Genomic DNA, 10,458 nt, shown 5'->3' with positions numbered 1-10,458 from the left:
TCGAGCAGCTGTGGATGTTCTTTCCTTGATCCACTTCCTTAACTCAACCATTGAGATATATTTATTCTCTCAGGTCTGTATTGTGGATGCTGGAGACATCTTGTGTTTTTATATCCTCCACCTATCCCTAGCTTTGCATAATCCTAAAACTTTTTAAATGACTTCAGGGCAAAGGGCTAGAGCTTAACTTTGAAATCTAGGGTTTAATGTCTGTGGATGTTCACAGGTGGTATAAATTATTCAACTGGCCTGTGTTCCTGGTTAAGTCATCAAAGCTACTCTCTCTAAGTCTGTTTTATATGACTAACTACATCTTCAGCAACCCCCGGCTACATTGCAACTCAGTATACAATCCATTTCAGAAAGAGTCTACATTTTACTTCACGCATACAGTGAGGCTCACCGCATCATTTATATAACTCTTTATTAGTTTCATATTATTTGATAAGTGAAAATCTTTATTTCAGAGGATATTTTAGAACAACCCTGTGAGAGCTAAAGTAGATGATGCTGTCCCCACATAATAGAAGTGGAAGCCTGTCTAAGATCACAGAGGAGGTATAGATAGACAAGAGTTAGAAGTCAGCTTCCTCTTGCCTGCCCATTTTGGGGCAACACAGAGAGGCAGAAAAGGGGAATGGTGAGATAGGACAAAGAAAGAAATGCCCACGTTGAAATGGAGGAAACTAGAACAGAAGTAACTATAAATTAGAGACCAGCACTGCATTTACTGGCAGCAGTTATTGAGATTTAAGCCTAAATGTGTGTGTGTGTGTGTGTCTGTTTGTGTAAGTGAGGAAAACTCACCTGGCAGGCCCCATTCATGCAGTGGCAAGAAATAAAGTAATATTACCAACATTTAGGGGATAGGAAACTATGAAAAGCCACTATTACAAATCAGTATATAGCCTTGAGTGACCTAGAGTGTCATATTATGTAATGTCAAAAGAATGAGAGAATAGACTGAGTTCCTGACACGGCTGATGCACAGGAAGATAAGTTGATAACAGTCCCTTATTAAGGCACAGATATATTATTGAGTGCTATTTATTTGCATTTTGAAATCATTTTTTCATACTATTAAAATATTTCAATCACTGAGTTTGCTTTTCCAAAACGCTGTTAAGGACAGGTTTGCTGCCTTGATGCTGGGTGCCACAACCCCAGCGGCAGGACTGAGGACAGGCTGCAGGTGCTGAAGGAACACAGAACACAGAAGTAGGTGGCTGAGCCTCAGACTGGGAGACTGAAATGTGGAGGAAGCTCTGAATATCCTTATTAGTAAGGGTAGCTCTTACAGGTTCTCACTTCCTTTTCACCACAATTTAAATGGTTACAAACAGGATATTGTCAGTCCTTCCCAGGATTCTGCTTGTACCTGTTAAAGCATAAAAAGAAACAGGAATAGGAACTTTCACCTCCCTCTGCCCTTGGCATGCAGAGATCAAGAACTCAGCTCCCTGTTGATAGGCAAGACAGCATAAGACACACAAATTTGATCTCACTACAGAACTTACATCGTTTTAATATCCTTCTTACAGGGAACCCCGGATAACTCCAGATGAGCATGACTGTGCTACATCCAGGAGCCTGTTGGGAAAAGTCTTCGACAGCTTCTGTGCTCACATCCAAGGTGCGGCCACAAGCTCTGAGTTGTGGACCCCAGGGTCTTCTCCATTTGTCCTGGCCAAGTATCCAAACTAAGATGCTCTAAAGTTCTAAACTTCTGAGATCTTATACTTCAAGAAGCAGATTTGCTGTGTGGTTGTGAATACAATCAGAGATAAGCTCCACTCTTTGCCCAATAATCATTCATACAAACCAATTTAACTGTAAGTGGTGTCACTGAGGCCTTTGGGTGGAAAGACAAACATGACCCTCTTGGAGAGGATTCATAAATATTAAAAATATTACCCAATGTCCTGTAAACTATTTCTGTTAGTGGTATTCCAAGTAGAAGCCTTCTGTTTTTCAGGTTTATCGTGCCCCAAGGATCTTTTGCAAGGCTGGGAACTCTTCCTAAAGTCACCAAATAGCCTTCCCAAGCTGGGTTTTACTAATTCTTAGAAAATTGTCTAGAGACAGTGACCTGATTCCTGCTGCTCCTGGACCTGTAGAGCCCACTCTCCTCTCCTGGCAAAGCCACTTTCTTCTCCTGTTTCCCACCACAAAACCTCTTCAAACTCTACCATTTCCATAAACCTATACATTACTTAATGAATTTAGATTTTTCAAAATGAGCCAGAAGACCCTCTAGGCAAATGCCACTTTCTTGCCAAACATCATTATTTACATGAGGAAGCACAGAGACACCATCTGCTTGAACAGAAGGAAGGAGAAACACTCAAGGAGAAATAAAACATAAATTAATATACCAAAATAGTAGAACACCGTATTTGCATATATATAAAAAATATACACACACATACACAGATGTATATAAATACTCTTCCATCATATCAAAGTTTTAAAATTTATTTAAATAGCAAAGGTGATATTTTATGAAAAATTATTTTTTCTAGGCCTACCTCAACAAAGAAGAAAAGTCCCAAATAAACAATCTAAAAGCACATCTAAAGGTACCGGAAAAAGAAGAACAAACCAAGCTCGAAATCAGCATAAGCAAGGAAACAATAAAAATCAGAGCAGAAATAAATGAAATAGAGACGAAAAAAACAATAGAAGAAATTAAAGAAACCAAGACCTGGTTCTTTGAAACGATAGACAAAATTGACAGACCCTTAGCTAGACTCACCAAGAAAAAAGAGAGAAGGCTCAAATAAATAAAATCAGAAATGAAAGAGGAGAAATTACAATGGACATCTCAGAAATACAAAAGATAATAAAAGAATGCTATGAAAAGCTATATGCCAACAAATTGGATAATATAGAGGAAACGGATAAATTCTTAGAAACATACAACCTTACAAAACTGGACCAAGAAGAAGTAGAGAATTTGAATAGACCAATCACCAGCAAGGAGACTGAAATGGCAATAAAAACCTCCCAAAAAAGAAAAGTCCAGGACCAGATGGCTTCCCTGGTGAATTCTACCAAACATTCAAAGAAGACATAATACCTATCCTTCTCAAACTCTCCCAAAAAATTTAAGAAGAGGGGAGGCTTCCTAACTCCTTCTATGAATCCAACATTATCCTGATACCAAAACCAGACAAAGACAACAAAAAAAAAAGAAAATTACAGGCCAATATCACTGATGAACATTGATGCAAAAATCCTCAACAAAATACTAACAAATCAAATACAACAATACATTAAAAAGATCATACATCATGATCAAGTGGGTTTCACTCCAGGGATGCAGGGATGGTTCAACATCTGCAAATCTATCAACGTGATACACCACATTAACAAAATGAAGAATAAAAATCACATGATCTGCTCAACAGATGCAGAGAAAGCATTTGACAAGATACAGCATCCATTTATGATAAAAACTCTAAATAAAATGGGTATAGAAGGAAACTCCCTCAACATAATAAAGGCCATATATGACAAACCCACAGCAAATATCATTCTCAATGGAGAAAAACTGAAAGCTATCCCTCTAAGAACAGGAACCAGACAAGGATGCCCAGTCACCACTCTTATTTAACATAGTATTAGAAGTCCTAGCCAGAGAAATCAGGCAAGAAAAAGAAATAAAAGGGATCCACATTGGAAAAGAAGCAGAGAAACTGTTACTCATTGGAGACGACATGATTTTATACACAGAAAACCCTAAAGAATCCACTAAAAAACTTTTAGAAACAATAAATGAATACAGTCAAGTCATGGGATACAAAATCAAGATACAAAAATCGGTTGCATTTCTATACACTAACAACAAAGTAGCAGAAAGAGAAATTAAGAACACAATCCCATTTACAACTGCAACAAAAGGAATAAAATATCTAGGAATAGACTTAACTAAAGAGGTGAAAGATCTGTACACGGAAAACTATAAAACATTGTTGAAAGGAATTGAAGAAGGCACAAAGAGAGGGAAAGATGATGCAATCTACACAGAATTCAAAATATATTATGATGTACATCTGAAAGCTACAGAATGTTATAATCCAATGTTATGGCAATTAATTTTAAAAAATTATTAACTATTATAATTTTAAAAAATTATTTTTTGTTCCATATCTTTCATTATCTGCCATTTTTGTTATTTTAAATATGTTTGTGTCTTGTTTTTTAATTTTTCTACTTTTATCAGGATCCAATTTTTAAAAAATTATTCACCGATTCTATTTATTTTTATCATCAAGTTATTCTTGCACATTTATTCATTCATTTATTTATTTATTTATTTATTTATTTATTTATTTATTTATTTTTGAGGAAGATTAGCCCTGAGCTAACTACTGCCAATCTTCCTCTTTTTGCTGAGGAAGACTGGCCCTGAGCTAACATCCATACCCATCTTCCTCCACTTTATATGTGGGACGTCTACCACAGCATGGCTTTTGCCAAGTGGTGCCATGTCCACACCCAGGATCTGAACCAGCGAACCCCGGGCCGCAGAGAAGCAGAACGTGTGAACTTAACCACTGTATCACCAGGCCGGCCACATACACATTTGTTAATACCCTTCCACACTTTCCCCAGGTTTCTTTTCTTTTTCTTCCAATTTGCTGAATTTCAGGCTCTGTTAACTGTATTTTGTTCTTTATTGGCAATGAAAGTGACGTTAAATGATAGATTTTATTATCATCATCATTATTATTTCCAGTACTTTGACCAAGGAAGCATGTCCCACACAGGCTTTCTTGTCAAAGAGAGAAAGTAAGCATTCTGACCTTGGGAAAGAGTTTGTGTGTGTTTTCCTCCACTGCCATCCCAGGCTGTGCGGTCTCTTCGTCATGAAGCTGTTGCACAGGAGCAGCCTCACCTGTCACTCTGTGTGTCTCTCAGAGCACGGTCATCTCTCTGCTTCACCCTGTGCAGGCTCAGGCTGCTAGACTTTCTGTCTGCAACAATTGACATAGAAGCCATGTCATTTGTCACAGACTCTTGTATCCTTGAGTCAGGAAATCCAGTCTTTGGAAGGGAAGCCACCAGTCCTGGACTATGCTCTTTTTAGTTGCTGAGCTGTGGCTATAGGTAGACCCCGGGTGACAGCAGTGAGAGACTGGGATGTGCCTGCTCCTCCAGGACTAGAGAAGAACCACAGCACAGTCACTGCAGAGCCTCAGTGAAGGCTCATCCCCAGCAGAGGAGCAAAGCTGGGGCCTGGCTTCACACTCAACCAGAATGGAAGCTGCACTGTGTCCTGGGACTTGTCCTGATGGAGTCTGTGATCTCAGATGACACATACCCTAAAAGCTGCCACTGATTATGGAAGAGATAAGGAGAGAAAGACTCACTCCTTCATGGAATTCTTCATTCAACACAGAGGAACTTCAGGGAGTCACATACTGAGGAAGGGACATTTGGAGGAAACTTAGACGGTTCTGACAGCATCCGTAGGTCTCTAACGTCCAATTGAGACCATCTTTCCTTAGGACTTCCTGTGGTCTCTGTTGGCCCTGCTGTCACAGAGGCTCAGCACGGAAGAGCCTTCAGGGTGGGCCTTCAGGCTCTGTTACCTTTTCCTGCTTAGTACCACCTGGCTCGCTGTACATGCCATTCTGACTTTTGCCTCTATCACTGAGTTTTCCTATAGAATTCTTTCTGGCCTGATCCCATGAATCAGTCTGTGATAATATGGGGGCACACATCAATTCCCTTCTAATTCCAATATTAAGATCTTCCAAGAAAGAGCCTGCTGCTATTGAAGATGACAGTGGGAGAGAAAAAAGCCTTGAGGAGCTGTTATAGACTGAGGTTTTAATGAAATAAAGCTCAACAATGCAGGGGATACGGGCAAGTAAAACGCCAGTGTCCCACCTCAGCTATGTAGAATCTCATCAATTGAATAATGGGGAAAATCTAACGATACTTTTCTCCTTTCCTACCAACTGCCTTCCACACAGTCTTGAGAAAATACAGAAATATTTGCATGTAGTTGGTGTTGTAGTGGAAGATTTTATGAACCCAGTTAATAACCAGGGCTGTGTCAGGACAGAGAGAATTGATTTTCCATTTCATCAGCACAAGGAGAAGTAGTTGTAAAGACCAAGATGTTTATAACCTTCAAGAGATGTGGACCAGATCTAGGGCAACAAAGCCATCAAGGTTAGAGAAGGTTGTGCCAGGTTGTCTCCATCGGTCTGTTGTCCAGTATTCAACAGGCTCAGGGAGAATATCTGTCTGTGAGACTGGATATCTGAAGAGATGACACGTGTTCTGTTGTTTCAAAGTTCTTCTCTTTGCTTTCTCCCTTTCCCTCCGCCTTCTTCCACCCTGCCCATCCTTTACTCTCGGTACACATGTGCCAGTTAATGCACCAGTGGTACCATAAAGTGAAAATACTTGGCTTAAATCTAAAGGCAGGAATATTCAGAACACAGTTCACTCTTCACAATGTACTAGATGTGTGATCATGGACAAAATCATTTGTGTTTTCTGGGCCTCTGTTTTTCACCTATAAACTTTATTGCGTTTATACCATGCTGGAATATGAGTTCAGCCCCTGATAAATATTTTCTTGTTTGATCATTAGAACAACTTCTGAAAGGATTATTATTACCATTATCCCAGTACACAAATGATAAAACTGAAGTTTAAAATATTTTTTTAACTTCTTTACTGTAATTTAATTGATGACAGAGTTGAGGGCTGGACACACGTCCATCCAATCCATAAAGCTACGCACTTGGATGACTTATATTGCTTTGTTATTGTTGTTCAACACATGGCCCTTCTTTATTTTAAGGATGTATGAACGTATTTGTTTATAAATAATATGATAGACGCCTGTGAAACAAACTCCCACCATGAGCCAAAAAACTGACCAGAACCCTCGCCTGAACTGCGCTGCTCCCCCCGTCTGTCCCCCGCTGCCATGGGATTTAAATCTGTGAAGGCGGCTAAACCTGCACACTGAGATGACAAGGCCAGTCAACCAGGACCAGCTGAGGGATGACTAGCACAGGGGCTTCATGTAAAACTCTTATCACTTCATTTAACTAAAAACAACACACAAAGAAACGGGACTAACGGGTCAAACTGCATAGAACAGCCAACACTGGAAACCGGGACCCCCACTGCAGACCATAGTCCCCAGTGCTGCTGACACGGTCCTGGGTAGCCCCAGAGAACATCCAGGCAAAGGTAAGCACATGTCCCTGTTGTCCCCAGACTCTTGGTGTGATCCTGGGACTGAGTGTCACACGTGACACATCCCTCCCCACGGACAGGGCAGGCTGGTGCACAGATCTATGTTCTGCTCCCCACTTCACACGCTGCGCAGCAACCATTCATGCGGCATGTCCTGGAGAGCATCAGATTCCTAACTCTGTGACATCTGACAGAGAACGTCTGTTCCAGTCACAGTCCCTCAGCGGCTGGCGCCAGGCTCCCCAACCCCCAGGCCACAGAGGCCCCCTGCTCAGGCTGCCCCTGGCCCTGACCCCAGGCCGACTCCATCCCCGGGGACGCCCGCTGCACAGACCCCACCTCGATGTGGTCCATCAGCTCAGGGTCCCAGTCTTCCTCCTCCCAGTCGTCGGACTCCAGCACGTCCCTCAGGTCCGGAAAGGCGGGCTTGAAGCAAGTGAAGCGAAGCCTCAGACGGCTGCCTTGCTGCAGCTGATACACCAGGACGCCTGGAGGCACGATATGCCCTCCCCCCGTGCCGCGCGCTGACCATGGGGCACATGCCGCTGCCCGCCTCGGCACCCCCGACTGCGCGGACAGCAAGAGCTGGACCCGGCGGGGAGATTAGGGGCTGCAGGACGTCCAGCCCCAGGGGCGATGGCGGGGAGGAAGGTCAAGAGGAAAAGGCAGAGAAATGTGTTTCTGGCGGGGGAGTCTGCGGGCGGGGGCTGAACCGGTCGGGATTCAATGGGACCTGCTGGGGTTGAGAAGGTTGAACTTCCAGAAATTTCTTCAGCTTGTGCAGTTGCTCTGTCCTTTGGCAAACTGAGAAGGAAAAGCCAGCGAGGTTCGGGCCCCTGGCGGCAAGGGCGAGCAGTCCCCGCAGATCGACAGTCTGCAGGGGGGCTTCAGACCTGGCCCTGGACGCCCTGCCTGTGCGCAGCTCCCCGGGACCCTTCCTGCCCACCCCGGGACCCAGACACCCCGCTGGCCTGATGAGACCCCCTCTATGGGAGCTGCGTCCAGCCCGAGGACCCACTCGGTCACGTGGGCGCTTCTGCCTCCACCCCGCACTCCACCAGCCCTGTCCCCAGACCCTCATCCTGGACCGAGGGCGTCAGCAGGCCCGGCGCGGGCTGCTGAGGGCGCCCCAGGAGAAGCTGTACTGCTTTTATTAATAGGGATATTTCTGCTTTCCAGGTTTTAGTAATAATTGAATTACAAATATATGCCAATAGTCTTGCATAATATATTCTGCACAGTATATACACAATTAGAGAAGCGAAGCACCAGGAAAAATAATTGAAGAAGGTAGACAGGGCAGGAAAGTAGATGATTTGAGCTGCTCGTAATAAACATTCTCTGGCAGATGGAGCTCATACAATTGACTTTTCTTTTTTCTTTTTAGCTTTTATATGAAAATCAATATTTTAAAAGCTAATAGATTTTAATTTTTAGAGCAGTTTTAGGTTTACAGAAAACTTGAGCCGAAAGTACAGACTTCCTGTATACCCCTCTACATTCACCCACAAAAGAAAAATCGATTTTCACACTAGACAAATCAAAGAGAATACAGAAATGCTGATTTTTTTTTGTTCTAGCATGTTCCATAATGATTTTGACAGTCAAATGAGATGCCAGCATGTTGTTGTATTTTTTTACTGATTTGCATTCAGCAAAAAGCAAAAAGAAGAATGGGCACATCACAATGGGGAAGGGCTATATCCTCCTGACATTCACTCCACTCTGTAATTACGGGCTCCTGGGATGCTGCTCCCAGCTAATCCGTGGCCTATCCTGAGTCATGGTTTCTCCTCTCAGCCTTATTTGTTTCTAGACTTGACCCACTGTATGACTTGCATGCTCATGATCCTGTCCCTTCAAAGGCTAAGGGAAAGCACAGTGGCACAGCTCCATGTAACGATTAGTGTTGTCCCGCCTTGTGTGAAAATATATAGATGCATTGTAAGCTGCCCAATAATGTTCTGTTTAAACTGGTCATGTGTGTAACAGCGTTCATTTTGTGGAAGATCATCTTCATAACTGGTAATTTCTAAAAAGACAAAGGAGTAAAGTTTTCCTGTACCCTCTCTGGGATCATTACTGTAACGGGAAAGCTCATGAACTGTTCCAAAATTGTGGCATCTGATGTGAATAGAAGTGATCTCAATTTAATATGTGAGCACCAAAGGGCAATGTGAGGGGTAAAAGGCACCACATTTTCTAGCTGGGAATCTGGTGCAGTAATAGCAGAAAATACTCTAGTTTTCCAGAACTCGATACAAGCTACTGATTCCTGGGTTGCTGAGCTTTTTCTATTCTGTGTACGACGTCATCACCTGAGACGCAACCATGGAGATGAGGTTATTGATTTGAAATGTTTTTCTTTTTCTAATGTAAACATTTACCCTTATAAATTTCCTTCTAAGCATTGCTTTCTGTTGTTTAGTGGAGTGTTCTATAAATAGCAATAAGGTCAAATTGTTTGATAGTGTTGTACAGGTCTGCTGTATTCTTGCTGATTTCTAACTGCTGACTCTATTACTTATTGAGCACAAAGAGTCAAGGTCTCCAAGTGTAATTGCAGATTTGTCTATTTTTCCTTTCAGTTTCAACAGTTTTATCTTCAAGCATTTCGAAGCTCTGTTGTCAAGTGCATACACATTCACATTATTATGTCTTCTTGGTAAATTGGTCCTTTTATAATTATGTAATATCCCTCTTTATTTCTGTACTATTTGTTTTCCTGAAGTCTAATTTGTCTGACATTAATGTAGCCTTTCCAGATTAGTGTTTGCATGGATATCTTTTTCCATACTTTACTTTTAGTCTATCTATGCCTTTATATTTAAAGTGGGTGTCAGAGTAATTCATTTGAGAGACGAGGGTGACTTGAGCAAAGAGGTAGCAGTGGAGACAGTGGCAGTGACTAGATTATGGGTTAATTTCCAAGAGAGGGACAACTGGATTTCATGACGGATTAGATCTGTGGACCTTAAATAAATTGACAGGCAGTTATTTTTCCAGAAAAATGGTTTATTTGGGATCAGCAAAAACTTGCAATTTGGGGTCTACAACCGTGGTGAGCCACGTGCAAGTCCCTCAACAGCAAGGGAAGAGAAACTCTTTTATAGAGAAGAGGCAGATGGGAGGGCTATTGTAAAGAAAGAATCCATCAGAGGAATTAAGAGTTCAATGTGTAGTGGCTTTTCATTGCCTGAGTTGTGACAGCATGTCACTGAGTGAGCT

Source organism: Equus przewalskii, chromosome 1 (genome assembly GCF_037783145.1).
Source record: "Equus przewalskii isolate Varuska chromosome 1, EquPr2, whole genome shotgun sequence".
NCBI lineage: Eukaryota > Metazoa > Chordata > Mammalia > Perissodactyla > Equidae > Equus > Equus przewalskii.
Note: the sequence above shows the minus strand (reverse complement) of the source record.